This window comes from Myotis davidii, unplaced genomic scaffold (assembly GCF_000327345.1).
Source record: "Myotis davidii unplaced genomic scaffold, ASM32734v1 scaffold2277, whole genome shotgun sequence".
NCBI classification, from domain to species: Eukaryota; Metazoa; Chordata; class Mammalia; order Chiroptera; family Vespertilionidae; genus Myotis; species Myotis davidii.
In genome coordinates, this window is record NW_006288616.1 from 4,543 (window position 1) to 18,181 (window position 13,639).

The 13,639-nt window shown below is 44.6% G+C and overlaps 1 long non-coding RNA gene across 1 annotated transcript; it reads right to left on the reverse strand.

The window, feature by feature from the left end:
• Positions 1-7,291: 7,291 nt before the first annotated feature.
• LOC102772577 lies at positions 7,292-12,710 on the reverse strand. Its single transcript, XR_001513364.1, has 4 exons — positions 12,700-12,710; positions 12,520-12,615; positions 8,041-8,158; positions 7,292-7,320 (listed from the first exon to the last, which is right to left on the reverse strand). It is a non-coding gene; the product is annotated as an uncharacterized LOC102772577 (long non-coding RNA).
• Between the last annotated feature and the right edge of the window lie 929 nt (positions 12,711-13,639).

Consider the following 13,639-nt stretch of genomic DNA (forward strand, 5'->3'; position numbering starts at 1 on the left):
GATGCTAGGGGAGGAATGGTCACCCTGAGGGTGAGACTCCACCCTACAATTATCCTTTGCTATGCACCCAGGGCTTTCCACCCTGGTGACCTTCTGTACCTGGACCATCATCCTTGCTTTGCTCATGTCTGTCTGTCTACCACAAGAGTATGTGCTCTCTTGCGGGTGGTTATGGCTTATTTCACAGGTGTGTTAACCTAGGTGCATAGAAACAAAGAACAGGGCTTACTTAAGGCAAAGATGAACCTTTTAATAAAGAACGTGTAATGCCAAAAACAACAAAAACAAACAAACACACAAAAAAACAAAAAAAAAGAAAATGGTTGTTATCCATAAAATAACATTCCAGTATATTAATTTCAATAATAACAAATAAAGAGAGATAAAAACAGAAAAAAAGAAAATGGTTGTTTTCCATAAAATAACATTCCAGTATATTATTTTCATTTTTCAATGATTAAGGGAGTTCCCTTCTGTCAGTTGGCTATATACAATGTTGAGACCTGGTAGGAATGATCCCCTTCCCCATTTAAATCTCAAATACAAAAACTGGAGTTCTCTTCTAGGCCCTCATCCTGAACTCATGCCTCATACCAGCAGCAGAATGAGCTACATCCGGAATTCCCCTGGTCCTCAGACAGAGGGGAGTGACCTGAGCACTATCCCTAGGCATTAATGTCCCCATGCCCTGCGAAAGGACTACCAGTCCTGGCAGGTGGCGGTTACTGAGACCTGGAGGGCCTTTCCCACTGAGCATCCTGATCCCATCACCTGGCCTTTGCCTCCTGCGCCTGGAGAATGATGTGAGGCACCTGGTTTGGTCACTGCACACTGAGTACCAACACCGTGTGTGGGGGGGAGGCATTGCACAGGCGTCAGGCAGTGCAAGGAGGGAATCAGAAGTTGACTAGGAACCCACAATGAGAGAAGGAGGATGACCCAGGGCACAGCATCTGAGATGAACTCCTGGTGAGAAATGGGGCAGACTAGTCCTTGTGCCCAGGCAGGGACTCTGAACGGAAGCCTCCCACCAACAACAATGTCTGTGAGGATGAGACAGAAGCCAGGCCAATATCCAGTTCTGCTGTCTGCACTCTGGCCAACGCTTAATCAACATGAGGGACACTACACCACAGAAGCATGTCACCTTGTATGACACCTGGGATCAGAGCATGTTCCCCGTAGAGCGGGGCCTGGTGTCAGCATGAGTGGAGGGCAGCAAGTGCCCACAGCTGTGCAGCAAAGATTCAGGAGGGAGGACTTGCCCTCCTAACCATCAGGTTTAGGATCTCTCTTCATTCCCAGAAAGCAGACAACCTTCCCTACCTTGTGAGTGACATCTCCTCTCCCTGGAGGACCTGGGCAACAGCCTATGTCCTTCCTTTTCTCACAGAGACCTAACCTGGCACAACTCTGGACTCCCGCTAAACACCAGATGTCTGAGAATCAAGTCTCCTGAGGTGGTCACCAGGCATTGGTCAGCCCCAGCAGGCACATCCAGGCAGGGGTGGAGCCTGGTCTTTCACCTGAGACTGTGTGGAAATCAAAGACAGAGAAGGTCCCCAGGCCATTAACCCACTGCCCTGGGGACTTAGGAGACTCCAGGGGAAGGTCATGTCGCAGGGAAGAACAGAGGAGAGAAAATGTTTCTGGAAGCTCCTTGTCCACCAGAGGTCAGCCAAGGGGTTTTCTTTCATGGAGGCAAATAATGGTAGTTGCCGTTTATTTGGGAGGCCCCTCTCTACTAGGCTTGGGATCAAGTAGTCAGGGATGTTTTGAGGTTAATTCACAGACAAAATGGTAATCCAGAGTTCAGGTTTAGGATCTCTCTTCATTTCCAGAAATTTACCATTTACTCAATTTTTATTTGGGGGGAAAAGGAGGCACTGAGTGATAGTCATTGAGTCAGGCAACTGCAGACCATGAGCAGCAGATCAGACACAGCAAGGTCCTTGCACAGCCACAGCTCCGCCCTCTCCTCCACCAGGAGGGTCTTAGGGGTCTGTGAACCCTGAAACCAGGTCCTTTCTTCTTAGCAGTCTCCATATAAAGGTAGATTTTTCTGGTCTGGGGAGTGAAAGCAAGTGGAGAATGAATGTTTTATCTCAAGAACTAAAGAACCTTCATAAACAATCAGAATCAGTTCTGTGAAAGCCCAACAGCGCTCTCAGGTGGCTGATCCAGACCTCCTTGCACTGTACTTGAAACCACTTATTTGTTTCCTGATGTGTGAATGTCACTGCCACTGGATAGAAAGGAAAGAACTTTGCCTTCTCACTCCTCACTCTACACTTGCAACCAACTTAGGAACCAGCACTCAACTGCTCCTTCAAAAAGGAGGGGAATATTATGGTGAATGAATGAATGAATGAATGAATGAATGATACATAACCTCTGTACAGACTGGCACCTGGATGCAGAGTGCTAGGAGGTTTGGGCCACAACTATTCCCTGTCCTCAGGGGCTGAGAGATATGTTCATCTCTCTGAATCCATAACCCCAGGAGCCAAGTCCCATTGTAACTATGGGGCTGTTCCACTGTGGGAGGGTTTTCCAGGCTGCACTGGTCATGCATGGGGCAGATGTCCCTGGGGAGTTTGAAATCACCTGTAACCCCCACTACTTCTTCATTAGAAATTCTAAAGCTTTGTCTTTTATTAATGAAGTAACTGTAACTGTTACATTCCCTGACAGGAGGCACTTGGAACCTGTGATAAAGTTATAGGTAATTTAATGGAAAGACTACTCTATTCATGTAATCTCAAGTTTGCTTATGCGGAAGAGAGAGAGAGGGAGAGGGAGAGGGGGAGGGAGAGGGAGAGGGAGAGAGAGAGAGAGAGAGAGAGAGAGACGCATAAGCAAGAGAAGGGAAAAAGGAGATATGGCCATGAAAGCAGGGATGGAAGGCATGTGATGCAGGGACATGAGCCAAGAATGAGTAAAAGCTCCAGAAACTTGAAAAGGCAAAAAGAGGGTCTCCCAGAGAGTCTGGGAGGGGAACAGGGTCCTGCACACACACACAAGATTCCAGCACAGTGACACCCATTTCCAGCTTCTAGTCTCTTGGACTGTTAGAGAAGGTGTGAACAGGCTGGATGTCTTATCCACTCAGATACACTTTGGAGACACCCAGGTGACCACCTGCTCCCTCCCTAATCCCCTGTCTGAAAGATCCTGCACAGCCTCTATATGTTGGCACATCAGAACAAGGAAAACTTTAAGGTCTCCTCACTGATATTGGGAGAAACACTGACCAAATTACATGTGTGATAGGTGACTGATGACATGCTAGAGAGCTGGAAGGACCCTAACCTCCAACATTGTTGCAATTCCACATGAATTTTCACCTCACATGTAAGGGAGAAGATGCACAAATCTTTCAAAGATCTTCTGTTATAGAACCTTGATGGTGTATGAGGTGTTAAAACTCCTTTAAAAGGCAATGGAATGGAGCCCGAATGCTATTAGACAAACAGTTGCCAACCCGGACAAGCGCCCTCCACCCAATGTATTCAATGCCCTGTAATCACCCAGCTCACTCCAGGGAAGCACACACAACACTGCAAATATTTCTGTCCTCATCTATTGGGGTTTTTTTTTTTGTATTCTTCACAAACTCCACTTTCCTGTCCCAGTGTGAGTCCACCCACAGGATACAGGGAAATGCGAAGTAAAATCTTTCCTCTGGGTTCTGTTTGGCCCTGTGACCTTGGGTTGGCCTCTGAGCATAGAGCAGAAACCTAGAGAGACCTGGGGGTCAGATGGCCTTTAGAAACCAGGGGCTGCCATGGTTGGCAGAAAGGGGTGAGGTCCTGGACAGAGTAGGGAGCAGAACTATAACCATTGGGGAAGCAGGAAGGGTAGAAAGGTATGGGGTGTTAGGGTTATGGTAAGACAGTCCGTTGTAGTCAGGGCAGCCGGCAGCAGGGTGAGCACAGCCCAGCTGGTCACTTCAGAGGTGTGGGCCATGCAGGGGCTGCACAGAGTTCCACTGGTCTCCAACCAGAGCCCAGGGATGTCTGGGTGCTGGGTCCTGCATCAGAAGGTGGGCTGAGATTTGTGCCATCTCCAGGCTTCCTGTCTGCAGGTCCTAAAGCACCCCTCTGCACTCTGATCCTGATACCTTGGTTAGGGAACACTAGGGATTCTCACCCGTGGCCACGATGGCTAAGGGGGAATTTCTGATACCAAGTGCACCAAAAGCTAGAAAGATGAAAGCATAGGGCCCAAGCACACAGGGCCAATAGCTGGCAAGATAATCAGGTAGGAAATAAAGACCTTCCGGCCCTATTCCCATAGGAACTCCAGGTTTGAGCAGGGAGAAGGGATGCTCTTTGAAAGGTCAGTCCATCATGCTCCCAGGCGTGGAACCTAAATAAGCCTCTTTCCTTTTGCACCAGCGCCTGTCTCACCGGTTTGGCTTTTGTGGCAGCAGCTACCTGATCCTGGGTTTTGGTCACATTAGTCTTGGTTGAGGATGAAGAGAATGTAGGAGGACTACAGAGGGGTCAGATCTTCGGGCACAGGCTGAGGACTCCAGCCTGCAGAGGGGTGGGAAAGGCGGGTGGGCTGGTGTTGGGAGGAGCATATGGGCTATAGTCCAGGGATCACAATGTCTAGAGTGAGGGCCATGGTTGTCAGTGTCCAGCTTTGGTTAGATAACATTAGCGCTACATGTTTCCCAAAGTGGGTTTGGATCTGGCAGTTTCAATTTTCCCTCCAAGCACCATAGAAACACAAAATGTCAACTTGCCAGTGCCCCCAGGCCTCTGATCCTGAGACTGCAATTGGGAAGAAGTGCCCACAAAGGAGGCATCAAGTGGGTTTGGGGGTTCCTGGTGGAAGAGGATAGAGTGGCATAGTGTCTTTTCAGCTTGCTGAGCCCAAGGGGTTGAGGAAAGAGGTGAGGCTTGGGGACCTAGGACCTTAGAAGTCTGTGGTAAATGTGGAGCTGAGGCCTCTCCAGATGTAAGAGCTATCTACAAGGTTTTCTTTCTTCTTACCTGAAAGATCTCTGCAGTGAAATGTGCTCTTGTCCATTAAGCATTCCCATCATTGTACTGTTTTCCCAAAAGAGCTGGTGGGGTACTACACCAACTGATTCAAAAGCTGTGTATTGCAAGGAATACAGATCAGTCCAGTTGCGAAGACATTTCCCCACTGGGAGCATGAAGCTCATGGCCCTTCCAGCCACCTGAGGAGGTGCTGACAATACCTGGATAAGGGGAGGACCTGAGCCTCTTCGGTCCCAATTACCAAAAATATGACACCAAGAAGCCTCTGGGAGGTCTCCCTGTGTTCCATTCATTCTATTGTTTTACCCTGTAGACCAGTGGTTTTCAACCTTCCTAATGCCGCGACCCTTTAATACAATTCCTCATGTTGTGGTGACCCCCAACCATAAAATTATTTTCGTTGCTACTTCATAACTGTAATTTTTCTACTGTTATGAATTGTAATGTAAATATCTGATATGCAGGATGTATTTAGGCGACCCCTGTGAAAAGGTCGTTCGACTACCAAAGGGGTCGCGACCCACAGGTTGAGAACAGCTGCTCTAGACTCTCATTTCTACCCTGGTCCATTTCCATATCCCTCACTTAGATGAGAGATTGCCCCTCAAACCACCCACAGTGTGGACTCGGGCTAGAGATTCTCCATTTAGGCAGGTGGTCAGCAAAGTCACTCAGGACTCTTAACTCCTCAATTTTAGCCTTTGGACCTGCTTTTCCTAAATTCTCTAAACCCAATGCAGCCTCAAGCTCCTTAGCAGGCAGCCCCATTACTCATGAAGCTCTTCTTGTCTACCAGTCTCCGCTTTGCCCCATGCACCCATCCCAGTTTCAGACAGACCTCAACACAGACACAGGCCTTACACTGCATTCTGTTTACCAAGACTTTATTTTATTCAGTTTCAAAACTGTTTGGTTAGTCAGGCAATCAGATTCAGTAAAATTATGGAGGCAAAAGGCTGATAAAAGTTCCTGCAAAAATATTTTCAATAAGAGATATTTTTATTTTGTGATTGTAAATCAATAAATTGGTTTAGTTGTGATTCATCCAGGAAGGCAAGTGGTTGCTCACTCATAATTGATCATTGTTTTCCATGATCATTTATTATTTTTTCTTAAGCCATATTGGTGCAGATTGGTTCATGGAGATTTTTCTTCCTAAAGAAATAAGTGATATTTTTCATATGTTTAACAAACTGGGTTTCAGTAACAGCAGCAATCTTTCTCATTACAAACTTAAGAATAGTCTTAACTGCAAACATAGGTACTTGTTTAATGATCTTCATTAACTTGCTATTTCGATATGTTATTAATTTCTCTGGTAAAAATAGCACCATGGTATTCATTACAAATAGACTAGATATATCAACTAGATATTTCATGAGCAGGCCTTGAATAAATGAAATTATCATACCTTTGGAAAATATGATGAGTAGGTACTTCCGTCTCAGCTGTGACTTCAAAGCTGGTGCCACTTGTTCTGTGCTGGATCTTAATTTATCGAGGTGACTGAAAACAGAGGTCAATGTCATGAGCATAAAAGCGATTGGGTTCTCAGTTCCCCTGGACAGGAGTGGCGCTACTCACCCAGCTGAGACACAGCAGGACTGCCAGATTTGGGGAAGGTTGTGATGAACAAAAACAGATCCAGAGACAGAGAAGCATCGATCAGATGGTCAAACCTCAGAGGGAAGGTAGAAAAGGGTAAGGGGGAGAGATCAACCAAAGGACTTATATGCAAGCATATAGGCCTAACCAATGGACACAGACAACAGGGAAGTGAGGGCATGAGTGGGGGGGGAGGGGATAACATGGGGATAAAGACATATATGTAGTAACTTAATCAATAAATTAAAAAATATATATAAATGCAAGGGGCAGGGCTAAGCTTGAGCTGTGATTGTGTGATTTCCCGGGAAGGGCTCTGGAAGCAAAGGGTTTAACATTGTCTAATCTGACAGACAAACCCCAGTGTGCTTGGAGGGGAAATATCCACGTGGTGTGAGAGTTAGATAAGGAGGTAGTTGCACCTCAATAAAGTTGAACACGTAATAACATGTGATCCTTCTAATTATCTATATATATAATAGAGAAATAGGCTAATTAACCAGGATGCCATAACGGGTGGGCCGGACAGGCGGAGGTTGCAGGTGCAGCATCAGGGATGGGATGGCAGGGGCCTCCACACACCTGCACTGGGGGAGGGCCTGATCAGCAGCGGCTGCAGCTGCTTCAAGGGCCAGAGAGGGAGGCAGGGCCAGACCAAGGGTGGGTGGTGCCGTGCGATTTCAAATGGTGCACTGAGCTCCTAGTAAAACATATAAACATTAATATAAATGTTAATTTTAGACAGTTGCGACTGTCTAAAATTATAAAGATTTTTTTAAGATAAGGAGCTAGTTAGCTGGCATATGAGAGACCTGCTACCAAGTAACTTAATCACTATCTGTAGAAATTGGTGGGATAATCATGTGAAAATATTTAAAATACAACTCAGAGCCAGATCACTATTTCGTTTTAAATTTTCAAATCAAATGGCCATATTATAATGAATATAAAGTTTTTCTTTTCTTTTTTAAAATATATTTTATTGATTTTTTACAGAGAGGAAGGGAGAGAGAGAGAGAGTTAGAAACATCGATGAGAGAGAAACATCGATCAACTGCCTCCTGCACATCTCCCACTGGGAATGTGCCCGCAACCCAGGTATGTGCCCTTGACCGGAATCGAACCTGGGACCCTTCAGTCCGCAGGCCGACGCTCTATCCACTGAGCCAAACCGGTTTTGGCTATAAAGTTTTTCTTAAAATTAACAGACAAAAATTATTACATTTCACATATATATGAAAATATAACTATCCATCCATGGGACAATATTGAGAGACTTTTATACACTTAAATTAAAAGAAGTACATACGATTTTTATAAATATTAAACTAACAAAGCCCTAGCTGGTTTAGCTCAACAGATAGAGGATCGACCTGCATATCGAAAGGTTCCAGGTTCGATTCTGATTAAGGGTATATACCTCAGTTTCAGGAGCCTCCCTAGTCCCAACCTTGGTCAGGGTCAGTGCAAGCGGCAACCAATTGATGTTTCTCTCACATCAATATTTCTCTCTGTCTTTCCTCTCTCTTCCACTCTCTCTAAGAAATCAATGGAAAAATATTCATGGCTGAAACTTTAAAAACTACATATATATTTTAATTTAATAGAAACAAGTAAGTATGCACTAAAATATATATTTGAACAACTGCATATATATATACATATATATTCCAAAAATATATTTGAATAACACATCAAATGAAATAGATAAAAATAAATCAAGCCCAATGAAAAAACAAAATAAAAATGTTTAATAGTGATTAATAAGACAACTGGCAAAGATAAAGTAAAAGATAAAAGATAAAGGAATACAACAAAACTAAACATAAAAATTAAGTATGCACTTTTTTTAAAAAAAAAAAGCTTTGTCTACATGTTTTTCCATTGTGCAATGAAGTAAAGTTTGACAATTTTTCTGTGCAGTGGTTACATATTTTTTAATTACATTTAAGGAAACAAATTTAAAAATTTATGGCCAAAAAAGGTAAGTTTATATTTAAAAAAAGGAAAGAAAACTTTTGATAAAGAGCAATGAAAGGAACAAGAAAGAGCAGCAAAGATAAAATATGAGAAACACAATTTAAAATATTAAAATATGGCAAATGAAAATGTGTAATAAAAATTCTTGATGGGTAAGACAAACAATAAAGAAAAGCGTAAGGTAATATATAAAGAAAAGCAAACAAACAAATCTATATCCTACAAATAAAAGAGAAATATGCAAATTAACCATCCCTCTGCTATGCTCAAGCCACACCCACAAGCCATGCCCACAAGCCAATGAGGAGTGAGTATGTAAATTAACCTGACAAAGATGGCAGGTAATTTGCATGCACAGAGCAGAGTGGGAAAGCCAGCAGTTTGGGTGGACGTGGCTCCCTTGATCGAGGAAAACCCAGAGTATGAGGAGCACCAGGAATTCTGGGAATAGTAGCTTTGGTGGCAGCCCCAGGACTGGAAGCAGAAGCCCAGAGCATGGGGAGCACCAGGAATGTTGGGAATCATGGTTCTGGTGGCAGATGGAGACACTAGAGCTGCCGTGGGCAAACTACGGCCCGCGGGCTGGATCCGGCCCATTTGAAATGAATAAAACTAAAGCAAAGAAAAAAAAAAGCCTCTATTATTCTATGAGCAACAAACCAAACTGGGTTAGGGGTCTCAGACAATTTGCTGTTATGATTGCAAAGACAGGCAGAAACTCCCGGATTGGAGAGGTCTCGCCTGAGGGCTCCCAGATTGGAGAGGGTGCAGGTCGGGCTGAGGAACCCCCCTCACCCCCCTCCTCAGTGCATGAATCTTTGTGCACCGGGCCCCTAGTATATATATAAAAGCATAAGCAACCAAACAACTGAATGACAGGTTGCAATGATGCGCACTGACCACCAGGGCGCAGATGCTCAACACAAGAGCTGCCCCCTGGTGATCAGTGTGCTCCCACAGTGGGAGCACTGCTCTGCTGACCAACCCATCCCAGTGGCCCACCAGCCCCGCAGCAGCCACTCACTCCCTCAGTAGTCCTACAGGTCCAATCTCTGGAGAACAGGCCAGGCACCGATGGACCAGCACCGCTGGCATGATCCCGACAGCACTGCTGGCTTCCTAGAAGTCTGCCTCAGGCATCGTGGCTGCTTCCCCTCCATAGACGCTCCGCTCCACAATGCAGAAACAATATAAAAGTGGCCGGTTGCTAGGTAGCTCCCAACAACCAGCACGAATGTCAGTGGGATGGCTCTGGATCCAAGGCCGGCAAGGGCATCCCACCACCCACCAGGAGGGTCAGTCATGTTCTGGCCGAACCCCACCCCCCTGGGAACCCCACCCATGCATGAATTCATGCACCGGGCCTCTAGTAAATAAATAAATATACATTACCTCAAATGTAAAAACCAAAAGGATCATTCTTATAAAGGTCAATGATAAGACAACAAACAAAAAGAAAGCACAAGCCCTAGCTTGTTTGGCTCAGTAAATAGAGTGTCAGCCTATGGACCAAAGGGTCCCAGGTTTGATTCTGGTCAAGGGTATGTACTGGGTTGTAGGCTCCTGCCCAGCCCAGGTCCTGGTCAGGGCTCCTACAGGAGGCAACCAATTGATGTGCTTCTCTCACATCGATATTTCTCTCTGTCTTTCCCTCTCCCACTCTCTCTAAAAATCAATGGGAAAAATATCCTCTGGTGAGGATTTAAAAAAAAAAAAGACACTAATATTCCAAGGATTAACAACAACAACAACAAAAGCACAAGATAAAACACTAAAAAGAACATATGACCAATGAAAAATGATAAAACATAAGACATCCAATATAATAGAGGTAATATGCAAATTGACCATCACACCCTCATGGCAGCCCTCATGTGGTGAAAGATGGCCACCCCCATGCGGCCACAAGATGGCTGGCAGGGGAGAGCAGTTGTGGGCAATCGGGCCAGCAGGAGAGAGCAGTTGGGGGCGACTGGGCCAGCAGGGGAGGGAAGTTAAGGGTGACCAGGCCAGCAGGGGAACTGTTAGGCATCAATCAGGCTGGCAGGGGAGTGGTTAGGGGGTGATCAGGCTGGCAGGCAGAAGCAGTTAGGGGTAAGCAGGCTAGTGGTTAGGAGTCAGCAATCCTGATAGTGAGAGGGATGCCCTGGGGGATTGGGCCTAAACTGACAGTCGGACATCCCCTGAGGAGTTCCAGATTGGAGAGGGTGCAGGCTGACCTGAAGGACACCCCCAGTGCATGAATTTCATGCACCAGGGCTCTAGTCTATACTAATAAAAGGGTAATATGCTAATTAGACTGGATTGACTGGACATCTTCTGGATGTCTGACTTCCTTCTGGACAAAGCCACAGTGGCAGGGGCTGAAGCAGAGGCAGTTAGGGGCAATCAGGCTGGCAAGGGAGCCAGCAGTTAGGGCAATCAGGTTGGTGCAAGGGAGCAAGCAGTTAGGGGAGAGATCAGGCCGGCACAGGGGAGCAAGAAGTTAGGAGGCAATAAGCCCAGCAGGTAGGGCAGTTGGGGGCAATCAGGCTGGCAGGGGAGGGCAGTTGGGGGCAATTAGTTGGGCAGGGGAGGGCTTTTGGGGTGATCAGGTAAATAGGGGGAGGGCAGTTGGGGGTGATCAGGCCATCAGGGGAGTGATTAGGGGGAGATTAGGCAGGCAGGCAGAGGCATTTAGGGGTGATCAGGCATTCAGGCAGGCAAGAGGTTAGGAGCCAAGGGTCCCAGATTGTGACAGGGATCAGGCCTAAACCGGCAGTCAGACATCCTCCAAGGGGTCCCAGATTGGAGAGGGTGCAGGCCAGGCTGAGGGACACCTCCCCCCCATGCACAAATTTTGTGCACTGGGCCTCTAGTAAAAATATAATTGACCACATGAAAAAGCAAAATTAAAGTTTTTTATAATGATGAGTAACAATAACTAAAGGAGAAAGCATCCATTAAAATATAAAGGAACACAATATATCTATTTCTTCTTGCACCAACTTTTGTATATTTTCCAGAAACATACCAATTTGATCTAGGCTGAGCATATATGGAAGTAGTACTGTCTTCTGTTGTTGTATTAACTTCCCCTGAATCTAACTTTGTTCCCTCCTCTTATATGCATTTTGTTTGTCTGCCACTTCTTTCTTTTTTCTTGTTCCACATTGCTAGAGGTCTGGCAATGTTATTCAGGTATTCAATATGTTATTATTATATGTTTTGTTCTTATCTATTTTTCTCTTTTAACCTTATTACTAAAGCAGTTGCTACATTTATTTTTATCTAGGTTTTTGTTTTTAGTTTCAAATCTGTCTCTTTAGTCAGGCAATCACATTTTAAAAATTATGGAGGCAAAAGGTTAATAAAACATCTCACAGAAATATTTTTAATAAGAGATATTTTATTTTTATTATAAATCAATAGAGTGGGGCCTTGACTTATGAGTTTAATTCGTTCCGTGATGGAGCTCATAACTCAAATTACTCGTATGTCAAATCAATTTTCACATTCGCTGCGCCAACTAGCGGTGGGGTATCTGAAGCTGGCTCGTAACCCGAATTTTAGCTCACAACTCAAAGCAAAAAATCGGCCAAGAGACGGCTCGTATCTCAAAAAACTTGTTAGTCAGGGCACTCGTAATTCAAGGCCCCAGTGTATATATATAGATTCTTCTTCTTAAAGAATGAAGTGATATTTTTCTTAAGTTTATCAAATTGGGTTTCAATAACAGCATCAATCTTCCTCTTTACAAACGTAAGAATAGTCTCAATTGCCAATTTACTTAGTTGTTTTAAGACCGTCATTAACATATTGACTCCATACGTTATTACTTTCTCGAGTAAAAATAGCATCATCTCCTCAATTACAAATGTAGTAGGTATGTTAACTAGATGTTTCACAAGCATAGCTTTAATAAACAAAATTATTGTACCTTTGGAAAACATGATGAATTCGTACTTCAGTCTCAGCTGTGACTTCAAACCTGGTGACACTTGTTCTGTGCCTAGGTCTTGAATTATGGAGATGACTGAAAAAAGACAGACAAGTGCCACTAGCATAAAACCAATTAGATACTCACTTTCCCTGGACAGGAGCTGCACTGCTCACCGACCTGGTACAAAGAAGGACTGCCAGATTTGGGTGAGGTTGCTCAAAGATAAATGCAAGGGGCGGGGCTAAGCCTGAGCTGTTATGATGTGATTTCCCAGTATAATCTCACAGACAAACCCTAATGACTATGGAGGGGAAATATCTGCTTGGTGAGGGAGTTACATAAGAAGGTAGATGTACTTCAATGAAGTTGAACACGTAATAACATGTGGTTTTGCAATTATAACATATATAGATGTTAATTTTAGACAGTTGAGACTATGAACTATGATAATGATTTTTTTAAGATAAGGAGCTAGTTAGCTGGCATATGAGTGACCCACTGCAAAGTAAGTTATTCACTGTCTGTAGGAATTGGCCGGCCAATCATGTGAAAACATTTAAAATATAACTCAGAGCCAGACCATTACTTTGTTTTAAACTTTTGAATCAAATGTCCATATAATAACAAAAAATAAGTTTTTCTTAAAATTAACAGACAAAAATTATTACATTTAACATATATATCTACACTAATAAAAAAGAAACGTGGTAATTGGCATACGACCGCTACCCTTTTCATTGGCTAATCAGCGAGATATGCAAATTAACTGTCAGCCAAGATGGCGGCCGGCAGCCAGGCAGCTTGAAACTAACATGAGGCTTGCTTGCCTCAGTGATGGAGGACTCCAACGTTCCCCACCTGCAGTTAAGAAACTATGTAACAAATACCACAGGACTTCAGCCAGCAGGATCGCAACATTGTATGCAAAGGCCAGAAACCTACCTTCAGCAGCGGAGGCCTAAGAGCTGGAGCCAAGCCTCAAGCTAAAGCTGGCCCAGAATATAAAAAAAAAAAAAGGAAAAAAGGAGCGGTTGGGAGCTTCAGTCACCCCAGCCTGAAACCAGCCCTCAGCCCCTCACCCAGACTGGCCAGGCACCCCAGTGGGGACCCCTACCCT